General features: G+C 38.5%; 1 protein-coding gene across 3 annotated transcripts in view; it reads left to right on the top strand.

Moving 5' to 3' along the window:
- Window positions 1–42: 42 nt before the first annotated feature.
- Window positions 43–6,729, top strand: part of zgc:162331 (uncharacterized protein LOC793007 homolog) — a 38,082-nt gene continuing 31,395 nt past the window's right edge. For 2 of the 3 annotated variants that reach the window (XM_051392169.1, XM_051392168.1), the window contains exon 1: window positions 43–131. The gene's annotated coding sequence lies outside the window, so the exon portion shown is untranslated. The remainder of the gene's footprint in view (window positions 132–6,729) is intronic. The other variant, XM_051392170.1, reaches the window with a different exon arrangement.

Here is a 6,729-nt window from a genome sequence, read left to right as displayed (position 1 = left end):
GAACCACCAGCGGACTGGAGGAAGGAGGAGGAAAGAAGCAGACTCCTGGGAGCGCGTAAAGTTCTCTCTTGGCTGTGCGCTTTTACGCACAGACCGTGGACGGTGACCGGACCTGTGTGAGTCTCCGTGAGGTGAGTGAACTTTTTTTTTTTTTTTAATCTGAGTTTTACTTCCACGATGTTTGACTGTCGTGCCATGCACTACACCCGCGGTCCCCCTTCCTCCTCTGTGGGTTTGATGCTGCTGCTGTGAATCTTCAGGTGAGGCTGCAGGTCCTTTTATGACCCTTGATAGGTATGCTAATTAACCACGGCTTTGCCCCACCCTCTCTGGCTGAGTTTCGACCAATCACTGATGAGTAAATTTCGCACAAGCGTGTGAGTGTGCATGTAGAAGCTTTTTGCTGCTAAACTGTCTTCACATGGGAATATGACCGGGCTTAGAGGGAAATAATGTGGGACATAATAAAATATTATTAGAATAGTAGGGATGCTAGATAAAATGTCAAATTGAATTCTTCAGGAGATAAGATTAAACAATACTAAATAATACTATAATACATATATATATTACAGAATATTTAAATAGATGAAGAGGAAGCATTACAGGATACAACAGAAGATAAAAATCACCATGTTGGTCATAGAACATGCAATTAAGTTTTTTAGTGGGTATGTGTTAATAGTAATTCGTTTTAATTAATAACTGATATTTTTATAATATACACCTTTAAATCATGTCATTCTAAACAGGAATCCTTAACACATCACCAAGCCTAATCAGTGAAACAAATAGGCCAGGAAAGGAACCACTGACATGGGGCTGCAGTCTCACACTGCCCTCTAGAGGATTTACTGAGTCAGTGCGAGCAGCTGCAGGAGCCTGATGGAGGACAACATCCCTACAAGCTTCTTTTACAATAAATGTCACAGTTTCCCCTCCCATGAGTATTCTAACTCTAAATATAATTCAATAGTTTTTTTGTTTTGTTTTAGTTATCAGGGTCAACCCTCGAGAGAAGAGGGTCAACAAGGCAGGCACAGTAGATATTCAGGCCTGTATGTTTTCAGCATAATTTGTTCATTTATTTAAATTCATCTAAGAATACATTTTATTTATAGAACAGAAGATAAATGTAACATTCCCCATTAGTGTTATAACAGTATTATTGCAGTGTATGTATGTAATACTCTTTTGGTAAAAAATTACTCACACACAAAATACAAGACGAAAAACCTAACACACAATAGGTCACACAACAGTGACCTGCTTCCTTTATTGTTGAATTAATTACTGTTGTATGTATTCAGAACTGCCACCGCTTTCTGTTTGTGAGGAACAAATCTTTCGTGTTTGTTCTACAGGTTGAAGGTTTATTAGACTTCATTTAAGCACCACGTAGCCACAGTTTGGCTTGTGGGGGTTTTGTATTTTTCATTAGTTTATAATTTATTTTGTTTTTAATTTTTGTGTTTGTGTTTAGTTTTAGTTTGGTTTTATTAGTTTTAGTTATCTGATTATAGTATGGGGGATATTTGGGGTTATTTGTCAGGGGCAAGATTTAAGAAGTTCAGAATTGTATCACAATACAAATACAACACTTACTCATGCAGACATCCCAATCTCAATAAACATGCATAAATGTCTCGTCATGTTTGTTGTGTTCACAAATGAGAAAGACTAAATCTAAAGACATTTCCTGTATAATTTTTTACTTTATTTTCTTCATCTTCAGTTCATCTTCTGGTTAAACTCAGTCAGAAGTTACAAAACACCTTGAACACATTGAGTGTTACATTTAAGCAGTGTATTTCAAACCATGTGCGGGGCCCTCATATGACAAAAGCTCACACGTACAGTAAGCAGCAATTAAACGCACCAAACCGCTTTTGCTCCATTGTGTAATGAGGATTAATTCTTAGCTTCTCGTCCAGCAAACAAAAACCCTGCCTGCCTGGTAAAAGCAAGGAGACGTTTCAGGGGATTATCTACTCAGTGTACCGTAATGTGTGAAAATGGGGAAGATGAAGTGAGATTTATTACAATTATAATGACAGTGTATAAAGGAAATGTACTATTCTATGCTGAAATATTGTTTGAAACACACAGAATTCTTTACCACTAAAGGTTTCTGACTGGTCTGGAGTCTAGCTCCACAAATTAAGTTCCATTTGGTGCGTGTGTGTGTGTGTGTGTGTGTGTGTTTGTCTCCTCTTCATTGGACCTTTGAGCTTACATAACCCAATCACTCTTAGCTAATTCTCACTAAACCTCTTTTAGTCTTAAACAGTGTAAAACTTTGTCAATGGCTTCACACTTCACACAAGTGTGTGTGTAATGGGTAGTGCTATATAATCAGTCTCATTGTCACAGAAGCTGTCACGGATTGTATGGAGGCTTGTAAGTGCCAAAACATATAAAAGTGTAATATAAGTGTTCAATAATTGCTCCTCTTCAGTAACAGTGTTTGTCTAAGTGTAAGTCACACCAGGTCATTGTCTCTAGACTGACAGCAGCCCGGGGCACCCCTCAGCAGGTGTCATTACTAAATTCCATCATCTGGCAGGTCTGTGTTTGTCCTTTTGCTCAAACCTCTGGTTTTGATTGGATCAGAGTCTGGCTGCGGTGCAGCTGCTTCTTGTTTAGATTGTCTGTGTTCTAGTCTGCAAAGTTAAAGTTGCTGCCAGGTACTCATGAAACTAGGGATGTTCGATATTGGCTTTTCTGCCGATATCCAACATTCCGATATTGTCCAACTCTCAATTTCCGATACCGATATCACCCGATACCGATATCTGCAGGCTTTTTACACCAAAACTGTTAGGTAACAACATAAAATATCTCCTATTGTGGAATTAACACATTATGCCTAATTTTATTGTGATGCCCCACTGGATGCATACATAAATGCAACATGGCTTTCCAAATGTAAACACTGTCTGTGCACAATAAGAGAACAACTTCAACTTTCACTGTATTAATACTGAAAAGAGCGCTAACGCTAGTCGCTGGCTAAGCACTAGCTTTGGTTAATGTGTTTAATTGTATTATGCACCTGAAGGAGTGCTAATGTAAATTCTAAGCCAATTGTTAGTTTGGTTAAGAAACAGCTTATAGCAGGGTAAAATATTTAAGGTGCATTGCACTTATTTTGTGTTAATATTAAAATCATTCAGCTTTAAATTGTTTGCTTGTTAGCCACGGTTAGCAACCAACCAGTCTAGCGTGTAGTTGTTGTTGTTGTTGTTATACGTCATCTAGCGCACCGGTAAACGTCCCATGCTGCGTTCATGCAGGCTGGGAAATGCTGAAGCCTACAGAACAAACATCGATTATAAAAACCCGATACCAATAATTCCCGATATTAAATTTCTTAATGAATATCCGCGGGCTGATATTATCGGACATCCCTACATGAAACGGTTTACCAGGATTTTAGAGAACAAATTGACCCAGACTCCAAATATACAAAGAAAAACATTTCTTTCAGTTTAAATGCTACTACTAATCAATATTTTTAGAAAAACAAACGTTTTAAAACATGTTGTGTTTATAGCTTGTTTTTGGTGCCCCCAGGTGGCCAGACAAATCCATTAAATCATGTTTTTTTTTTAAACTAAAAGAAAACACGATGTGTAATTTGTCTGTAATTGTGGATTATAAACTCCACCTTCAGGATGTTAAAATCCTGAAGTTGCCAGAAACAAAACTGAGGACACAAGCTTATTCCTCAGTGGTAGCTGTGGCCTTGTGTGCAAAGCCTAGTTTACCATACCTTGTGAGTTCCCAGCAATTAGGGACCTTCCCTAGTTAGTAATATTTTCCTAGGCTCAAAACTTAGGTTATAGGTCGTGTGTAGTGTATAACATTTAGGAGGATCTATTGGCAAATTGAATATAATATACATAGGTATGTTTTAATTTGTATAATTTCAGTGTATAGTCACCTAAAAATAGGAATTATTGTGTTTTCGTTACCTTAGAATGAGCTGTTTTTATCTATAGATGCCGGGGGTCACCCAGAGTACCAAAGGCTCCAAAAAGCCTCTCCCCTAAAACTCATGTAGTGCTTAATGCAGGCTGACGTTCTTTGATGGCCTCATGATGTGTTGATCTGCACAGTCTCATCCAATTATCCTAAAATCTATTAGGATAGGACACTGAATCTATCTTTGTACAATCCAACCCCCTTCAGTCCACCTGCACTAAACATGTATAAACATACAGTGCAAACTAGAAGCTATCTGTTCAGTCGGAGGCGGAGCTGTCCAGCCTGCTGTGGTGCTGAATACTGTTCATGAGCACCAGCTTGGTTTACTTTGCCTCCATTATTACATTAGTTACAGTCAAATATGCAACCTGCTTTACTACAAGCCATGCACTGTTTGCGTGAGCATTTCGTACTGTCAATTAGTTATTCATAAGTAGATTGAAGCTACATTACGATGTATTTTTTGCCAGTTATCAGTGTAACCAATGTCAGTCTAAGCCAATGTTAACTTACAATGGCATCACGAGAGCAATGGTTGCATAAGATGTTGGAATAAATGTTTTTGGAAGATAATAGCATTTTTTGAAGACGATAGCTTATCCAGTTCCCTTTAAAGCCCCTATTACATTAAATATAACATAAATGTAAGTCCAGAAAACATTGTTAGGTAATAATTGTTATTGTTAATCTCAATTAACACTTAACTTGTATCAGCCAGTTCCAACTTTTTACTGAAGCTCTATGAGGTTTACACTGAGTGTAACATTTAAAACATAGACTGTTTTTATGAGTGCGCTACCTCATCAAATGGAAATATTCTAGATGTCTTGTGCATCATTTTTAACACATTTCCTGAAAATTATTCCTAAAACTCCAACACTTGTAGTATAACAAACAAATGTATCGTGAGACCACCACATTTGACCCAAATAGTGTTGCTTTTAACCCGAATGAAATCCAGCCTCCAGTTATCTTTGGATGGATGACTGGGATTGAAGAGGTTAAATCTGTAAACATGTAGATTACAAAGGGAGTTTTGTAAAGGAGCACAAAAGTACTGAAAAACAACTCAAAATGTGTTAGTGAAAGTGTGTGTGGTGGGGGGGGGGAGCTCAAGTTGCAATACCAGCCAATAACCTCAAGATGGTGCTTTGTGCTAAAGCTGAGACACACAGCTTAGTATTTTGTATCCAAATTGTAAGCATATGAACAAGCTCTGGCTCATGAGAGCAACCAGTCTTCTAAGTGCATGAGCTGATATGTGTGTTTCAATCCAATGACTCTATTGGGCTGTAATCATATACATACAGTATGTATGGAAAGCAGAAATAGAACAATCATTTGAGATACCAGTGGATTTATTAGTATTGCTGTCATTGTTTTTTTTTATCCTTTATTAAAAAAACATTTATTTTATTTGTTATTGGCATTTTTTAATCATCTGTAAGTTTTTTTTATTTAGGCTTTTTGGCACTTGGTCATCATTGGTGTCGCTGATTGGCAAAGAGGAAGCGGTTTCCCTCTGGATTACAGTTTGTAACTAGAAAATGCAGTGCCAGATTGTAGCAAACTATGACCTCAGATTAGGAATCCACACATTAGTGATTAGTTGGTATTGTTTTTTGGAACAATACCAACTAATCACTTTCTTACTACAGTATTTATTGACTCCAGTACAGCCAGGTCCCGCAGCGTAGATCAGACAAGCTACAGGGATCCTAAAGTCTCCCGGCCTCACACAGTGTCACTGCTTATTTAATCTGCCGCTGCTGTTCGCCTCCCAAATTAACGTCAAAGCTGCAGGGAGTCACCCAAAGCTCGGCTCTTAAATCCTTAGAGTACAGATTTACAAGTAGTTCAGCGTTTCGGTCTTGAGAGTTGAGCGGTAATCTGCACGTGTGGGAACCAGAGAACATAAACAGACACCTTAAACTACTGATTACAGTTTAAATTTAAAGTTTTCTTTTGTTTCTTTTTTTCCCCCTTTCCTGTTTTTCCTTCATGTCTCACCATCGTACACTCCTATCTTCAGCTCCTGTGATGGCCCAGTTTCCTCATAGAGATCAATAACTTAATCTTTCATACTTAACCTCAGTGATGGAAAAGTGGCATTTTGAGGCTACACTGTAATTCTCAACCTCTCCAAGACAGTCAGCCAGTGTGGGGAGTACTTTTTCCTAAAGAATGTGTTATTCTTCTACAAACACACACACACAATAAGGCACCAAAATAACCACACACCAAGTGAACAAAATACCTCAGTGAGTGCTAAAGGACGCTTCAAGGAGACTCCAGCAGTGGTTTCTCGTGAAGGATTACTCGCCAACTGCTCCAGGGATTTGAACCAGCCGCCTTCCAGTCCTGACCTATGCCCTTTAAATCCCCTTCCTCTCGTTTGACCCCTGCTTCGCTTCTCTGGGGTCAGATGTGGTTTGTTGCAGCGAGAATCAGAAACACAAGTCCCAAGAAGAAGTAGGTAAAACATGAATCCAATCAGTGGAGATCCTTTAATTTACAGTATCCCACTGTGCCGCAGTAAGACCCTGAGAGTTGTTTACTGTTGGTATGAGGATGTTGTGGCTGCAAAAGAGGAGTTTTATGCAGTGGAGATGTTCTGAAAGTAATGAGTCGACTTAGTCTGCAAGCAGACAGGTCCAGAGAAGAAAGAGGTATGGGCCCAGCTGGAAATGAGCAAAAGATTCTTACTAAAAATAAAACATCAAAAATGATAAGTACGGA

This window comes from Dicentrarchus labrax, unplaced genomic scaffold (genome assembly GCF_905237075.1).
Source record: "Dicentrarchus labrax unplaced genomic scaffold, dlabrax2021, whole genome shotgun sequence".
Lineage (NCBI taxonomy): Eukaryota > Metazoa > Chordata > Actinopteri > Moronidae > Dicentrarchus > Dicentrarchus labrax.
This window is presented reverse-complemented; position numbering and strand designations above follow the sequence as displayed.